This window comes from Lates calcarifer, linkage group LG5 (assembly GCF_001640805.2).
Source record: "Lates calcarifer isolate ASB-BC8 linkage group LG5, TLL_Latcal_v3, whole genome shotgun sequence".
Taxonomy (NCBI): Eukaryota; Metazoa; Chordata; class Actinopteri; family Centropomidae; genus Lates; species Lates calcarifer.
Genome location: NC_066837.1, coordinates 26,710,055 through 26,728,531, shown reverse-complemented (window position 1 = coordinate 26,728,531; position 18,477 = coordinate 26,710,055). Strand labels below are relative to the sequence as shown.

The following is an 18,477-nucleotide window of genomic DNA, read 5'->3' as shown; positions in this document are numbered from 1 at the left end:
ATAGTGCAGTGGTTAGACCTGTTGAGTTTGCATGTTCTCCCTGTGCCTGTGTGGGTTCTCTCTGGGTACCTCCCACAGTCCAAAGACATGCATATTAACTGATGATTCTAAATTACCCGGAGGTGTGAATGTGAGTGTGAATGGTTGTTTGTATGTGTTGGCCCTGCGATGGACTGGAGATCTGTCCAGAGTGTACCTCGCCTCTCGCCAAATGTCAGCTGGGATAGACTCATCTGTTTTGGTGGCTTATTAGAAAGTGCTAGAGGAACTTGTAAATGTACAGTTTAAGGAGTCTAATGACACACTGCTGCTGGTTCCACCAAATGGTCTTTGTACTATCTTTCTTTCTGTGCTTTCATATGCCCGTCTTTTTCTCCCTCCAGTCTCCTCTTCTTCCTCCTTCATCATCTTTATTTCTCTCACTGTGCAGTCAACTATGCAGGCATATGCTCTTTCCTTATTTGCCCCTCTTGCATGTTCACCCTCCCAGATTATCTACAAATTCTCTCTCTCTCTCTCCCTCCCTCCCCTCTCTCTCTCTCTCTCTCTCTCTCTCTCTCTCTCATGTTCTCTCCCTCACTGCCTTCTCTTTGTCTCTCTGGGGAACCAGCTACAGCCCATATCTCACAGAAGCGGGCCATCCACCAGAGGAGGCCAGTGATTTCCATAACAGGGTGGTGGGGGGGGCTCACAGTAGTCTGCTGCATTGAGAAAACCTACAAGGAAAAAAGGGGTGTGGACAAGAAGATCTTGGAGGGGATAAAAAAGTAATAGCATGGAAGACAAGAGGAAGGAAATGAGGTATCTAGAGACAAACAGGTCAAAAGGTGTGAAAAACCATTTGGGCCAAATATAGGTCCTGGACTTGTCTTGTCTTTTGCAGCTCCCCTCCACAGGGGCTAGTGAAGTGTAGGGTGAACTGTAAATAGGATGATGTAACCTCCCACAGGGGGTTAGTATAGGGACTGATCACATATTCAAGGTCAGCTGTATGAGCATGGCAGTTTGCAGCATGATGGAGACTCACCACAGCTCTCCCTTGAGTTTTGGGGACTCAAATGGTAAGGCTTAGGATCGGTGACACAGTGTCACAAGGTAGGAGAGAAAGAGAAGGAAAGAGCTGTAAATAAAGTAGATAGAGAGCGACAGATGAGGTGAACAGGAAAGAGACTGGAAAGGGAGAAGGAGAGAAAAAAAAGAGAAGACGTGAAAGAGAAAGACAGATCAAGTGGAGCAAAAAGAGGTAAGCAAAAGACAAGGAGAAGAAGTAACAAGAGATGGGAGAGGTTATGAGAGGCAGCCGCAGCAGGACGAGGCTGATGACAGTGAGACAGAGGAGATGCTGCCACTGGGCACACATACATATTCCATCTCTAAGGCTGCCTTTCTTAGGAAACACCAACTCCCCACCCCTCACTTCACTCTCTGTCTTTCTCCCTCTCTTACTCCCTCCCTCCCTTCCTTTGCTGCTTCTCTCCTCCTCCACCCCCCAACCCCCCCACCTCTCTCTGTGCCAGAGCACCGCAATAGCAGTATGAATAATTGAACAAGCCTGAATCGGGATTGAGAATTTCTGTTGCGGTTGTGTCCGCTAGTGCAGCAGGCAGGCAGGCAGGCATTCATGACAAAAACAAAACAACAAACACATAAACACAATCCCTGACTGTCCTGTTTGCATCAGTATAAATGTGAGACTACCCTTGAAGACACATGAAAACACACACACACACACACACACACACACACACTGTTTTTATGCACAAGGCTGGAGCTATGCGCTCAGAGTAAGTAGCCTGTGTTTGCTGTCTCACTGTGGGGATTTGAGTAAAGGAGAATATTCAGCTACAGATGTACTGGAGCCTTTCACAGCCTTGTATGACATTGAGCTGATGTTCACAGTCAGAGCCTGAAGGGGAGAAAGAACAGGGAATGTTTGATATGAATATTCCCAGGTAGATATCTACTGGAGGGGAATCTGTGCAGGATTGGATCAATTGGTTTTCCCAGCGGAAAGAAAAGCACATGTAGAGGACAAAAGTTAGAAATATACTGCAGTAGATGTGTGTTGTATGTGAGAGGAGAGACACAGTGCTGCAGTGTGCGTGTGTGTGTGTGTGTGTGCATGTGAAGGAAGGACAGAAACGCTGCATTGGATGGGGTGTGTACATACAGTATGTGTGTGTGTGTGTGTGTGTGTCTGTGTTTGTGTGGACAGAAAATGGGCTGAGTACCTGCTTAAGTGCCTGTAAGATGTGGAACAGAAGGGAAACGTGTGTGTGTATGAAAGAGCAGGAAGGTGTATCCACAGGGTGTTGTCAGGCCAGGCCAGAGCTTGAGCTACAGCATGTGTGTGTGTGTTTCTCTGAGTGTGTGTGTGTGTGTGTGTGAATTTGTGTATAAATGTTCCAGTTCCAGCTTAATTGGCCCAGATCTGCCATTCAGTGAGGCCGGTTCCTTGCCCCTACATGTGGCCTCCTGGGAGAGAAGGAACATAAGTGACATATTAAGCTAGTGCTCTCTCTCTCACTCTCTCTCTCTCTCACACACACCTGCCCACTCCCCTTACCTCCATCTGGGAACACTGCCAATGGACGTGCAAAGTAATTGGGTCAGCTGTGAATTGTTGAATGCATATTCGCAGGTATGCAGTATACACACACACACACACACACACACACACAATGTCATGACAAAACAGTTTACCTGAGTGGATTTAAAACCTGTTGTTTGACTGTATGAATTTTACTGATCAGAGTCATCCTTTTTTGCCGCCTGTGCACCAGTACACTGAAAACAAACTACATTCATGTAGTGCAAATCATTTGTGAATACACAAACACACACACAAGACAGGAGAGAAAGAATGGTCAAAACTGATGCTACTTATCCTGAGTTCCAAAAAATCTGGCTGCTACATTAGTTACTTAGTTAGGCCCTCCCTTATTAAACAGCCATTTCTTTCACACACCATGCCCCCAAATTTGTAGTAGTTAAGACCAAACTGAGACACCCTGATGACATCATCAGGGTTATTTTCTCACAAGTGTACATCCAATATAAATCCAGTTTGGTCATCTAAACTGAACAGAAGGTGCAGCAATAAACTGTGCAGCAGCATCATGACTGCAGATGTAACTCTAAATCAGACATCTGTTGTATTTAAATGGTAAAGCAGAGCCAACAATTAAGGAAATAAAAGCAAAATTTCAGCCGCTGAATGAGCTAAAATTCTGACTGCATGGAAAGTTAAATCAAGACAGTGAGGTCCAAGAGAGTTAGCTAGCCTGCCAGTGCGGTGGTAATGCTTAACTAATGCCTTCATAGTAATAACCAACACACTGCCGCTCATTAGTCATGACAACTGTTTGGTTCAATATGATTCATGTTTGCATAAAGCCTTACTGGCAAGAATATTGTTTTGAGTGCTGCTACTGCAGCAAAAACATTACATAATATAACATATAAATAAGTTGGAATTACATAAGCACAAGCACAGAGCAACTTTTTCTTGGATCAGTGGCTGGGGACTGAGAGCTGGCAGATGATGGAGGGAAACAGACAGAAAGAAGGGAATGAAAGCGGTGATTCAGCAACTGAGTGAAAGCCAACCAGAAGCCATGTGGCTGTGAAGCTCACGATGACAAGGCAGAGAGAGAAGAGATTTCAAAGGCAACCAGGAGGAAACAACCCGGGTTTACCTCAGATAGATATGTTTTATGCTGAGTGGCTTATAGAACACGAGAGGACAGAAAATGAGGAGAAATGCAAAGATGAGCGAGTGGAAGAAAAGAGCAGAGTCAAAGCAGGAAATTATAGGGCAAGATGGCCCATACTGATGTGTATCTAATATCATGTTCATCTATGCATACTGTCCTGTAAACAACATTACTGGATGACAGGTTGATTTAGGCAGAGAAATGCACCAGGAGACAACCAATCAGTCTTGTGATGGAAGGGAAAATAATTACAGCACTTTTACAGTGAGGTTTCCTGCTTTTGCTTCATGCTTTATAGTCGTTTATTCTGCATCTTTCAAAGCATTTCATAGCAATTTGAAGCTAAATGTGTACATTACTTCACATATTATTACATATTATCAACAAATCCCATGAAGAGACCAAAGCAATAATGAAGCGATCTGAGTAGTATTGTTAAAAGTGCCATAGAGCTCCACTGTCCAAAAACTATTAAAAACTCAACAGTGAGTCACACTGTTTCACTGGGAGATCTGTTCTTAAACATGGGCACTGTAGTTTGAGTAAATCCCACATACACCATCCCATTGCCAAAAATACTCAGTTGAACACCACCTGCGTGTAATCTGCATGTGAAAAAAGTTCCCCAACAAAGTAAGTGTTTGCTTCTACTTAAGCAACGTTTCAAATAATCAATAGGTAACATAAACTGTATCAAAGGGGTCCTGTGTTTTGCTGGAACCCTCAAACTCACAGTGACTCAGATTGTTCTTAATCAGCAAATTAAAACTATATATCATGGCAAATGGAGGTTTTTAAAAATGTAAAAGGTCTGGAATCTAATATTAATGTTCCATTGCAACTTTGCCAAAAACAACTATCAGCTCCTTATGCACAGCAAAGTGCCATAACAAAAATGAATGATCCCCAGCAGTGTTATAAAAGTGATTTTAAAATATTTTTATTTGTGGCGCAAGAATTCAGTTCAGATTAAAAGGACTGGAATCATAAAAAGAAGCAAAAACATCCAGTCATGTTATAGCTGTCCTTTCAGGAAAATAGAAGTGTTTTGATGCTCTGTAGCTGAAAATGACTCCACGACCTGGAGACTGCTCGATGTGGGGTAAAGGCCAACTAATTCCCTGTCGGTTTATCCTAGTCCCCCTTACCAATTACTGCTCTGATGTCCCATGGAAAGACAACTTAAGCCCTGTGCACACTCCAAAAATCTCTCGCCTCTCTCTAAGCACACACAGGTAGCTCAGAGACTCATTAAAAACCCTTCTTTTGGTCTTCTCTCATGTGTACGTCTCCCCTAAGAGACTTCTGAGAATCTCTTCTTGTCTCAACTGGGCCTCAGACTGACCTTCACATAGATGAACAAGCAAAGGAGTGTCCTTATGAAATTATTCACCACCATTTGAGACACATTTTGTCATGTACTCTCTTGGCAGTGAAAATGTACTTTGCAGCTGAATGCCAACCTTGCAGGCAGCTGGCACATCAGATTAGGTGAATGCATTCTGTTGGAGAAATTAGTAGAGCATGCATGATCACCAACAAGGAGAAACAGCATTAAAAGGTAATGTGTGTAATAAGAAACCAAGGAAAAACAAGTGAAGGGTGGGTTTAAATACTGAACTTGGCCAAAAATATTCAGAATTTTAGATTTAATTTGCCAGTAAAATCCTGCCCTGTTCTTTGCCAATGTACCAAAAATGAGCTTCTGTGATACATCTTTTTCACAGTAGACATTCCATGCTATGAAATGCCATGGCAAACAAAACAAAACAAAACAAAACAAACAAAACAAAACAAAACAAAACAAAACAAAACAATATGAGTATACCACCACATTGTAATGGGTTACACCGTACACTTAATGGAACGGAGCCATTTCTTATGCCATTCTTTACCTTAAGAATGTTACAGAAAAACAGCAGCCATTGTAGCTTGAATTCATCTCTGTACAGTATAAGTGTGAAAAGGGACTTCTTGCATACCTGTGAATTATGACCACTGTCTGTCAGGAACAAAGGTGAAGTAGCATGATAGTAGCATGAAACTTACTACTGTTGCTAAAGCTCTTATGGAGGAGTTTAGGCCAAACCTTAAAGCAGTGATAACGATGGATAAAATCACTACATGAATGTAAATGGTGCTGATTGTAGTGACAAACCCACAGGAAACCATCACCCAACTCTGCAGTTACCAAGAGCTCCTTACAACACAATATAATGTGCAAAAAAAAAGAGGTCTGAATATTTTTGAAGCCACTGTACAGGATAGTTGAGGTTAGGGAAAGATCATGTTAAAGAAACTATTAAACTACTAAAATATCATTAAGATTAGGCAACTGTAGCTCTTTGCTAAGGCTGGTAAAAGACTGTAGTTGTGGAAACAACAAGGTGAATGTGAATTGCAGGTTTGTGACAGGATGCAAACATTAAACTTGGATGTGATACAGGTCCTCCTACCATCCTGACCTCCACCGCCTTACCTTCACTGCATGAAGGACACACTACTTCCCTTCTTAGCATGTAATGTTGCCAGTGACAGAATACAGGGTAAACAATATTGTTCCTCCAGTAGAGACATCAGGCTTCAGACCAAATGACAAGGACTTGTTGATTACTTCTGTGGGTCAGAAGTCACTTTTAATGATGAATACATCATGAATCTGAAAAATCAATATTAAAAGATTAAAAAACCCTCAGAGGTATTTCCAAGTTCTAATTCTGCTTAATCATCCTTGAAATATCACACCGTGAAACACAAATTATACTTGATCTATTATAAGGTAAACAGCTGCATTGCAGCTCCAGAGGTGAAGGAGGAGACCACCAGGAGACGGACAAGTAGAGGACACAGTTGCCCCGATGTAGATGAAACCCTTCACCAAAACAGAATTTCTTACAAGGAATCCTGCACAATACCTTGGGGTATTCTCAAAGGCTGCTAGCACACACACTAATACACACAAACACACACTCACCTGTACATGAGTATACAGTGTCCCTAATGCATAAAAGAGTGTTACCTTCAGTCAGGAAGGCGCAAAAGAGAGGAAGTGTGTTCTTTCTGTTCATCTTCTGTGAAGCTTTGTATGACGTGATTTCTTCCTTGGCCACTTTAATCTCTAGCCAGCTGAAAACCACCATGAGGCTCAGGTACACTGTAGCAGCTCCAGGAGGGAGACACAGACAGACAGACAGTTAATATTTCATGTCTGCAGAGATTTTCAGCTCATGAAGAGCTGGAGACCACATGAAACACTGTTTGATGGTTAAAGCAAGTAGTGAGAAAGCAGCTGGATGAAACCCCCGGGATAAAAGGGACTGAAAGCACTTTATCTCTTCTTTCTCTTGGAAGTCATTCATCTGAGAGAATTAAAGATCATTTTGGACCACAGAAAAAGCAAAGTGTAAATCTGTCTCAGTCCCTGTGATTCTGTGCAGTCAAGCATCTGTGACAGTGAGTCTGCGTACATACTCACCAACATGTCAAGGGTGCCCTGTTTGTGTTTCTGTGTTTTATGTAATACTTAGCAAACCAAGCAACAAACAGGTAAATCCGCCCTGCAGCACAATAAAAAGGCATGGAGGCATTTAGCATTTTGCTAAACATAAATAGAGACCTGAGTTGAATTTCAATCACAACAATGAGGAGTTGAGACTTGATTGGGACTTGACTGTTTAGAGACCTGACTTGCTTGAGCTTAGACTGAACTAAGGACTTTACTTGACAGCAAAAACATCAAGCTTCATGTTTTGATCTAGTAACATTTCAGAGCAAGCCCAGTCAGACCTACAGGGTTTGAATATTAAATTACTAGGCCTTGTGTACTGACAGGCCTTGGTCATAGCCTTGCAATCTGCACTATAAACACAGCTCTGAAAGCAAAATGTTCAAATTCCACACCATTTAATAGCCATCATTTAGAGCTGACAAGAAATTTGCTTATGAAAACTTGTGATTCAATTTGGACTTGTGTTGTTTGACTTGAGACTTGAACATATCTCGACTGACTTGAGGAATGGCATGAACCAGTTTTAAGTGACTTCAGACTTGACTTTAATTAAGCAATATTGACCTGACTGCATCACTGTTGTGCTCAAATGACGTTAAAGCACACCCACGTGTAAACTTGAGATTATACAACTATTACCAAAAACAGTAAAATGTATATGGCGAAATAATATTTTTAGTGATGAGTAAGGCCTGCGGTCATGCTGATTTGAATACATTCTAAATGTCTTGTTGACCAATCAGATTGCTTGGTCAGAACTACTTGTTAGATAAGTTGTATTTAATGACTTGACTTGATTTGGACTTGGTCTTGAATGACTTAAGACTTGAAATCGTGTCAGTTGACTTGAGACAAGACTTGGACTAGTATCAAATGACTTGAGAGTTGACGTGAACTGATGCAGCTGTCTTAACCTGTTTTAACTTTGGTGCCAAGTTATATTCATACTTCTTGATATATTTCTAATGAAGGTTTAGTATCCTCATGAATTCATTGAACTGAATCAAAAATAGGGAAAAGAAAATCACATTAGACATTTATGAAGAACAAAATAGAGAAACAAATTGCAGACAGAAAGTCAAGTTTCAGTGGCTCTGATAGTTTTAGACTAAAAGAATCCCAATGGTAAAAAAAATAAAAATAGATAATAATTATAATAATAATCTTTCGATGAACTAGAAAGCCAGTAAGAAGTGAATTGCAACATTGATTAGAAAATACCTTCAGTGATTCACCTCTCTGGAGGATTTGTCTCTACATTATTGTTTCTCTTCAAAAAGCTGAAAAAAAAATCCTCAGTCTGCAAACTGGAATCTCCAATCAAAGGAGAACTGAACACTTTGCTCTTTTCTTTACAGACCACCACAGCCTTCACCACTATCTCGCTCACCATCCTTTGTCTGAAAAGTCTCAAGGACAGCCATGCTTTCGGGCATCCTCTCATTTGTCCTGGTCAGAAAATCAACAGTTCGACAGATTGATTTCTTAAGCTTTTCCTTGATTCTTGTTTGACGCTTTCAGAGATGGATCTTCCTTGTGAAGTAGGGTATGATTCAGGGAGGAGGTGTCACTGCTCCCCAACTTACAGAGCTTGATGTAAAACTCATACAGAGAGATTCGCCTAGAATTCAAACCTGTGATTCTAGCTGTATAAAGTATTAATGTCTTTTTTACAGCAAGTTACAGAGATCAGGGGCACAGCCTTGTAAAACACAACACTGGAAATTATCAGTCACTAAGTCAGAAAATCACATTATTCAAAACCAAATCAAACACAGGGAAAAAGATGTGACAATTATGAAGCTGGGAAAAACCTTTAAAAATGTGAACAAGAAGATAAAGAGGTCATAACTGATGGTGAGCCAAAACATGCCAGCTTTTCTCCAAAAAGAACGAGGGAGAGAAAGCAGAAGACAAAGCAGGAGAGGACAGTGGCAGAGCTGTCAGAGGAGGACAGCAGGATCGCTGCCCTCTGTCAGAGTCTTCAGGCTCTAAATAATGAAAAAGCAAAGATGTCCACATAAGTTTCAACTGCTTGGGGCCTCTGAAAGTCAGAGTGTGAGAGGGGAAATAGAAAAAAAGATGGAGGGATTGCAGATGGGAACTGTGGACCAAACAGAGAACTGCAGAGGAGGAAGCTGTCAGATTATTTTTCTGATGGTGTCAGTTCCTGACAGAGGTACATGATTTAAACAGAGATCCAACTGAGGGGTCTAAAGCAGAGGTAATATTTCATGATGCAAAATGACTAGCATTAATATTGCTTAAATATTAGCTTTGATAACTTTTGAATAGTGCCAAAGTGTTCATGGTAGTTGAAGTTGAAAATGTGAGCAGATGGGAGATAGGAAGTGACATGGAACTTCAATGTGTAGAAAGTTTTAAATCAAAAAGAGAATATGGCTGAGAATGTCGTACACATGATGGAAAAATGATGAAGACCTTGCTGGTTGGAAACATGACCCATAACTGTTAACATCAGATAACTGGTTTTCAACCAACTCACGAATATAACGTTAATTACTCAGCTAGCTACAACTGGCAAAATATGCTAGCTACAGTCATTTCAACAGACAATCAGTGGTTACTGGTTTGTTTTTTTCCTCTGCCTGTAGGGCAAAACAATGCATGAGAAAATCATGCATCAGACCAATCATTTGCCAAAGTTTATACATGGTGCTGATCAATGTTCCCTCTAAACTGCGCACTGCTCCCGCTTTCTCTGCACACAGCAGAACTATGTAGCGCATAAAATTACAGTGTGCGACAGTGTGCACGTCTGATGTTGCTCACAGTGGTCCAAGGAATTCTCAGGGAGTTTGTGTGTATGCTCAGACACATGAAAAATTAGGGAGAACATTGGTGCTGATGTAAACTAATCTTTAACAGCATCAGAAAACATTTCAGACTAAAATTTATCACTATCAATCAATTAGGTGTAATATGGGATTATAATTTTTGGATTTGACCTTAGCATAGGGGCCTTCAACATATTAGATATAAAAACAATATTGTCAACTGGTGCTGTAATGTAAAACATTTTAGGTGCTAATAGGCTACCTATGTTACTTGAATCCCTGATCACATCAGATATAACTTGATCCAACTGTCAATCAGAGCAAGAAAACCTGATTAGAGTATTCTAGTTTCCACTTAGCATCAGACACCAAGCATCTCATGTGATTTCAGCACACGGTTTTATAGAATGAGCTTGTAATAACCTGCACTCTTACCTCAAATGTCACAAGCTGCCCATACTGTATCTACAGTATTTGCCAAGTGTCCTACACTCTGTACATTGCTCTGACGTAGGATCAGTCTGCGGTCTCCACCAGCTGATCCCCTGACCCCTCCTGCTGATCAATGCTGCCCCATCTGACCACTTCTATTTTTGGCCACCATCCCTGCAGAGTCAGCCCCCTTCCCCCCTGCCCTTCTTTTCCGCTCGCCTTGCTGGGACCAGCCTGGCACAGCAGTACCCACTGCCAAGCCTGATTCATTTAAAGAGAGATACTCAGTGACAACACATTATACATGGCCTATGACTGTTGGGAACAGTCACATGGGAACAGCTCACTGTATAATTCAACATAATGCACAATCACCTCACAGATATTAATAGATGACCAGCACTCTGAAGCAGATCAGGGACATTTATGATTTATTTACAAGGCTCCCAGTGTAAAAAGCTGAGTGACCCAAAATGTAATGAGAACAGTATATAAAAAGAGCCAGTCTGACCCATATCCAGTTTAAATATGGGACAACTGCATAAAAAGACACAGTTAATCTGATGGTTCTTCTTGGCCCAGACTAAGACAGCTGCGCTTTTAAAAGCACATGAAAGTTGCAGCACTTTTTTACTCACTCAGAAACTCTCTCTCTCTCTCTCTCCCACACACACACACACACAAATGAAAGGACAACAGAGACTTAGGGGTCTCCTGTAGTTGCTGGTGTTTACATTTCTTGAAATCCTTTCCGGCATCATTGCAACCTGAAACAAAGAGAACAGGAGACAAAGAACAAACCTTTATCGCATTAAAAATGATACAACACCTATTACTGTGTTCAAAGACTACAAACAACCAAATTGCAAAGCATTTAGCTGCTCTCAGCTCAGATTGCTAAAACCACCATAGATAGACCAAGTCCAGTCCGATTCTGTATTTATCAGGTATCTCAGAGTTACTGCTAGGAATCGAAAGTTAACATAAGACTGACAATACTAATTTATGAAGTTTCCTACACTTACAGTGGTTTTCGGACACCCTTAAAATTTTACACAATCTCAAAAATTATCATAAAATAATTGTGGAAAAATCTTTTTTGTGTTTCAAAAGGTGTGGCTGCATTAGACAGACACAAACAAATACAAATGATATTTTGTTGTTTATTGTTTATGAAGAAAAACTAACAAAACTAAATTCTTGACAGTTTCAATATGTCAGTTCTCAACAGTGTCAGTATCAGAGTCAATGAATAACAGAGAATGTGTTCAAAACTGAACAAAAAATAAATAAACCATTACATCATCAAATGAATATTTAGTAGCCATCACAAACAGTGAGATGACCAACACCAGAAGCACTCATGCATCCCCAAACCATGATGCTGCCTCCACCATGCTTGACAGTAGGTACTGTACATGCTGGAGATAATGCTTTGCCTGGCCTTCTGCGTACCCTCACATTATCATGAGGAGGATAAAGCTGGAAACTGGACTCATCTGACCACAGAGTCTTCTTCCAGTTCCTGGCTGTCCTGTTGGTGTGTGCTTGGGCTCAACGACACCGGGCTAACCTCTGTCTCTCATTGATCAGGGGCTTCTTGACAGCCTTGTAGGACCTTAAGCCATGATCTAAAAGTCGGCCACGTACAGTGCGGGTGGAACACTGGACACTAGTTTGGTTTGACCACTGCTGCTGAAGCTCCTGTGATGTCATTCGGCGGTTTTCCCTGCACATGCAGATCAGGATGTGGTCATTTCTTGCTGAAGAAACCCTTGGACGCCCAGATCTTGGTTTGTCTTCCGAGCTGTTTGTTTGTCTGTATTTCTGCAGAGTGTATTCAACTGCTGAAGGACTGCATCTGCACTTCCTGGCTATCTGGCAGCAGCTGTACCCTTCCTGGCTGAGAATCTGTATCTTCAGGCCTGTTTCCTGCGTTAGGTTCCTTATTTTAGCCATTTTTGTCTCTGAAGAATTTTCAAATGTGCTGGCTTTATATAGACATGAAGCACGGTGACAAAAATTGTGTCTTTTAATAAAAAGCACGACCTTCATTAGTGGATCACTGGTACCAAAATGACCCAATACTCAAAATTTCTTATGTATTTTTATGGAACCAATCAATTTTAAGTTTTAATGGCTTTTTTAGGATTTGCTTCAGTATTTCGACTGTGACTGTACTAAAAGAAATTGCACTTAAAGACCTAAGAGTGATTCTTAATGCAATATTTCACAAATGCATGGGGTGTCCGAAAACTATTTAAAGAGTAGACTGTAAACAAAGCAACTCATGCTTAAAAAAATAAGTGTTGTCTATCAGTACAGTACAGAACAGGTAATCTGATTCAGCTGTATATAACTGGCTACATCCAACCGCAATGTTTTCCATTACCTATGATAGCATTGCATCTTACACATATTCCACAGGCGTATGTTGCAACTCCTCTGTTTGCTGTGGCACACAATTCCATAAAGAGCATCTTTACTCCCACTGTCCAGTTCCCCTCTCAGCTACACTCCTTATTAACTCTGTCCCCAACATGTACATGAAGAGAAAATCTGTTTTTTTATTTTCTATAATAGGCAATATACCATAACAATGTAAACATATATTTTGTACAGTGCATCCCTAGCCTGAGTCTTAGCCTTATATGAAATAGCTCAAATAAAAAATTTGATATAATAACCTATAAAATATTTTACCTGCTGTAATTAGGTTGAGATATCATTCATTATGCAGCTGGCACCCAGCCAGGGGGACATGACTGTGTTCAGTTTTAGTTCAGTTTTAGTGTCCTGTCAGTGAGGACCCTTGCCATGCACCTTATCTTAATGACGTGCATCAGTAAGATCAAACTTTGATTTATGAAAAATGTTGGCCCTGGCGGAGCCATCACTGTTGCACACCAGCATTTTCCCTGTTAGAATAAAGTGCTACGTCATTAGGACATGGGTTTCTGCAGGGACAGCAGGAGGTATCCTCTACATCTCACACAGGTTAAGGCACCTCTGGAGCACTCAAATATCAGATACAGAAGATTTTCCTAAGTTGGGGAAGTTGATAAAATCCTTTTATTCCTAGTTCTACAAGTAGGACTAAGAACTTTTGGACAGTTTGCAGTGACTTCCTACTGTAAGAAACTTGATAAATGTGGAACCTGATCTATTAGTGGGAGAGAATCCAGATGATACTGAGGAAGTAGTTTAACTTACAGGTGAGTTTACACCCAGGGACTTCATCACACTGTACTGAACACTTTACACTATCATGCCACAGCTATTTCTGTGCTGTAACAGCAAAAACTGGAGCCTAACAGAGAGTCCCATTAGCAGCCTCCGTCATTATTTTTCTCACAAATTGCAGAGTGCCTCAGCCTGCCTCCATGGTCCAGTTAGTTTAGGCCCTACAGCAACACGACATGAACCAATTCGCTCTGAATATCCACCCAGGACGTTTTTAGTGCATTACAGAGGCAATCAGCATCAGCAAGTAAACTGGAGGAGACCAACACAGGGTGACAGAGCAGTGGAGAGAAAGTAGAATCAGAGACTGTGCAAAAATGACAGATAAAGAAAAAAAAATGAGCCAGATGGAGAATGAGACGGAGAGCTGTTATCATGTTACAGGCGGCCACAGTGCTGGTCAAGGAACTGAATGGGCAATAAAAGGGCAGCATAGTGGAGTTGTAATGGCCAGTGAGCAGACATTAAATAAGACTGACCCAGGGTCAGTGCTAGAGAAAAGAAATAGATGAGGACCCCACTGTGTCCACAGCAGCCAGAAGGGGGCTCTCAGTGGACCTGATGTTAATATACTGCAGGTCATAGTAGTCATTAGATGTGGACACATTATGTCATGGCCAGTGATTATGGAGAGGTATTATTAGTTCTGTTGGTGGTGCATGTGAGAGTGTGCATGTGTGTGTGATGACTTAAGCAACCATATTGTTTTCTGCAAAATCATCTTTGCAGGTGGACAGCAATTAAACACACACAGCACCCCTGAGTACACAACATTAGTAGATTTTTTTAGTGGTAGCTTTGCAGAGAAAAGTATTATGTTCACAACAAGCATTATAATAAGTATGTTTTTGTTTTTTATTGCCATGCAGCTCAGGGAGTAGCTCTGGGTACTATCAGTGCCAGAATTAAAGGATAATTCCACTTTACTGCTTCTTGGGTTTTATTTTTGTAGCTTTGCAGTAACATAAGAGTAATCAGTAATAATAATGCCATACTCATCAAGGTAATTGCTGAGATCTGTGGGATGTGGAAATCAGTTGGGGCAAGAAACATGAGCAGAGAGAAGCATCTGAGGAAATGGAATAGACTGGATTTCACAAATTGAAGGCACTTAAAAAACTTTTTTTTTTCAATCAACCTGTTTTGAGTAACACATGAACACAACATGGCTGAGTGACTGATTTGGTCACTCTGCACTGCTCAGATGGAAAAACAAGTTATGCTACATATCTCTGTGCACCAATCAGTGTTTAGTGCCATTTGAGTCAAAATCTGATTACAATTGTGTGGTGGTTTGCATGTGTTGCCACGCTACTGTCAATCAAATGTATGTATATTAGACCACACCCACACAGTCCTGCAGATTATGTTTGCTTAGAGTTTTTGAGAGTTAAACTCTTAATGAAAATATCTGTGGATGTTTCATCTGAATTTTAAGACGAACTGTTGCTTGTTTAGTCATTCATGTTTAAGTTTTTCAGGTTTTTATAATAAAATGAAAGTGCCTTCAGAGCTCATTAACAGAGATGTAATAATGAGGTGAATTACTGTTTGCAGGCCCCCAAAAACTGCCTGCAGGAGGTGAGAGAGCAAAGAGGGAAACAAAGGAGAAGGCATCATTTCCTGCTCTTCTACAAAGTATTGAGCCGAAAATGAATGCAGATCATACAAAAAGGACAGGGTTCACAGGGAACAGCATTTTTTGATTTGCTTTTTAACTCAGTATAACAGATGTAAAGTGGCTTGTGCATGCATGCATGCTATGTTGTAAATCATTACTTTTAAACATGTCAAGTAGACAATGTCAAACTGACACTGAAAAGTAGAGCTAAATATAAGTGACCTATTCCCATTTCTTTTTCTATTTTTCCATCATACCATCTGGTCTTTCTTAAAATACACACTACTTATGGTAAAAAAAAATCTTGACTGTCCAGTGTGGCCTCATTCCTCTTCACACACATGCTTACTGTGACACACTGACACTGTAAGTGTTTCTCATAAAGGGTTATTGTGGATAAAAGACAAATGATGAGTGTTGTTTTGTGAGACTAACACCAAGTGCACAGTAGGACTTTGATGGTGTGTAACTCAGGCAATAAGAGTTGGGGAGTGTTACTCTAATAGGCTATTATGCATCTTTTCTAATGAGAAATAAGACATGATGATACATGAGGGGGATATTACAGAGATGCAGCACAAATTATAAACAGGAAACATTTAATTTGTATAAATATATCCAAGGATTATGTATTTACAAACACGCAAACATAGATGTTAGTTACATTAAGGGCTTTTTCAGTCCTAATAATAGACTGCAGTCAGTGGAAAATGAATGCTTTGTGGCATCTGGTGGGCTATGTTCAGATTTAGTCAGCAGCCTCAGGTTTCTTCGCTCCAGTCCTCTTTGCTCTGCTGTCAGACACCCGGTGAACTCTGTCAAACAACACTGTACTATTCTTCAAAAAAGTAAGCCTCTATTGTTTGAAGGATGAAGGAGGGGGAAATCTACTGAGCCCAAAATTATTGATGCTACAGATAACCTAGAAACTCAGACAGTGTTACCAAGTGATACCAAACAGCTCGGCCACATTGTCCTGGCAAAGCTCCCCTTAATGCAAAAATCACTCTAAATTTGATCATCTTCAACCTGTTGCTATGGTTTATCCATTTCCAATAAATCAAAGAGCTAAGTATAAGAGCAATAAAATATGGTTATAAAATGTTCTCCGCCTGATAAATCAAAAAGAGCACAATCACCAGTACAAGTACAAAACTGAAGTGAAATGAAACAGACTTACACTGGAGGAATATATTTTCTTTTTTTCTTTTCTTTTTGCCAATTTTCTTTGCCTGAGTTTCAACTGGAACCATCATCAAACTTGGTGACTTTTATTCTGGTAAGTGTGATGAAATATGACATATAACAATATGTGGGTCACACAGGGATTAATTCTTGGACCACTTCTGTTCACTTTTTAAGTGCAACGAGTAATGTTTTCTTTTTGTCAGGGTCATACCTGTGACCCCGGGTTATTCCTTGTGTTTTCTGGTGTTTTTTTTCCCTTTCCCTGTCATCCTCTGTCTGTCTCTCTCTGTGTATGTGTGTCTATCCTGTGGGTGTGTTGAACTGCTGCCACTTGCACCCGATTGCTTGTTTGCAAACCTGCCAGCACACCTGCAATCTATACCCAGTTTTTCACCCACCCTTCTCCAGACCTTTGCTTCAGCTGGTTTGGTATCCAGCACTCAAGCCCACTTAGAATTGTGTATCCTGAGTTTATTCCCTTGTGTATTTAGCTCTGAGGTAACCTTTGTTGTTCTGTGCCTAAGGATGATCTAATGCTTGCCTGTTTGCCTGCTCAACTCTTCACCCACTACGCTCACTTGCTTAGCTCAGTGCCTCAAAACTAGCTCATCTCCACTGGCCTCTGGCTTCCCTCAATCCCCTGCCTCATCTGCCAGCTCTACAGCTTATTCCCTTCTCCACTCAGTGCTGCCATTTGCCATTTTTTCCTTTGCCATCTGCCTTCACCTGGTGGAACCCTCACTTCCCTGTTCGCTGGCAATTACACTTAGTTTTGCAGTAGATCAGCATTTGGATTCACTTGTTTGATATAACACTTTGGTGTATGCTATGTGTGCACTGGTACATACTGCTTCCAAAAAATAGTCTTTCTCTGAAGACTCAACTTTTCCCACCTACTTGGCTTTATATATTACCAAACTAACCATCAGTGGCCAAAGTGGAAATAAGACAACCTAAAACTTTGTTAAAAACTCACCCAGGCACTGTGTGAAAAAGTTTAGCTGGCATAAAGCAGGGTGACTGACAATTTATTCCTTTAAGGCTTCATCACTACAAACCAGTACACTCGACTGGACTCAGGTGCTCCCATACACACTTACTGCCCTCAACTCTTCCTGTACATGTTGAACTGCTGTCAGTATGCTAAACGAAATCAAACATTTGGCTGCTGCAGGCTGATATACTTAAATACCTGAAAAACCCTTCAAACTTTCCAGCAATAATTATACATGTTATCCCCTGGCTACCATACTTATGCTGATGTCATTCAACTTTTTTTTTCACTGACTCTTAATGATCAGAATCCCACTAGACTCTGATCAACTGCTAACACACCTTTGGTTGCAGAGAACACAGAAAAGTAAAATGTCTGACTAGGTTAGAAATATCAGGGTTGTTGATCTGAACTTTCACAACCGCATCATTGTTAAGAGATATTGATTAGAAGATTAGAGGTTTTCAGGTTCTCTGTCCTAGTCTGACTATGACAACTCATAATATCTGTTATGAATAGGCTGGATTAACTAGTTCTCCTGCTGAGACCACTCCAGAACTGCAGCTCATTATGAATTATTCTTGGAAACCTGTGTTGGTTACTTGTTACTTTCAGTGCTCTGAATTCAGTTAAATTTAAAACCCCCTTCCCCATATCCAAAGCTCTTAATGGCCTGTTTCTACACCACATATCAGACAAGCTTTTGTAAACCTGCCAGACCTCTCAGGTCTCAAGGCACATATGTCCTTCATCTTCCTAGAACTTTCTCAAAATCTGGTGAGAGCATTTAGCATTTATGGTTCTAAAACAGGCACCATGCTGATCTGAAACTTCAACAGGCGCTATTAAAATGCCTCTGTGCCTCACATTTTCTCCATGAGAGCAATTTCAAAGGCTGAAATTAGTTATTTTCAATTCTCTGTATGAAAAGTTTGAGCCTCTCCCCTGTGGATGGAGTTTTAGACTCTAAAATACTA

At 40.7% G+C, this 18,477-nt stretch overlaps 1 protein-coding gene across 1 annotated transcript in view; it reads right to left on the bottom strand.

The window, feature by feature from the left end:
• Positions 1 to 10,868: 10,868 nt before the first annotated feature.
• The window catches only part of LOC108884557 (endonuclease V), a 56,877-nt gene continuing 49,268 nt past the window's right edge, over positions 10,869 to 18,477 (bottom strand). Inside the window, exon 9 of the mRNA XM_018678508.2 lies at positions 10,869 to 11,221. The gene's annotated coding sequence lies outside the window, so the exon portion shown is untranslated. The remainder of the gene's footprint in view (positions 11,222 to 18,477) is intronic.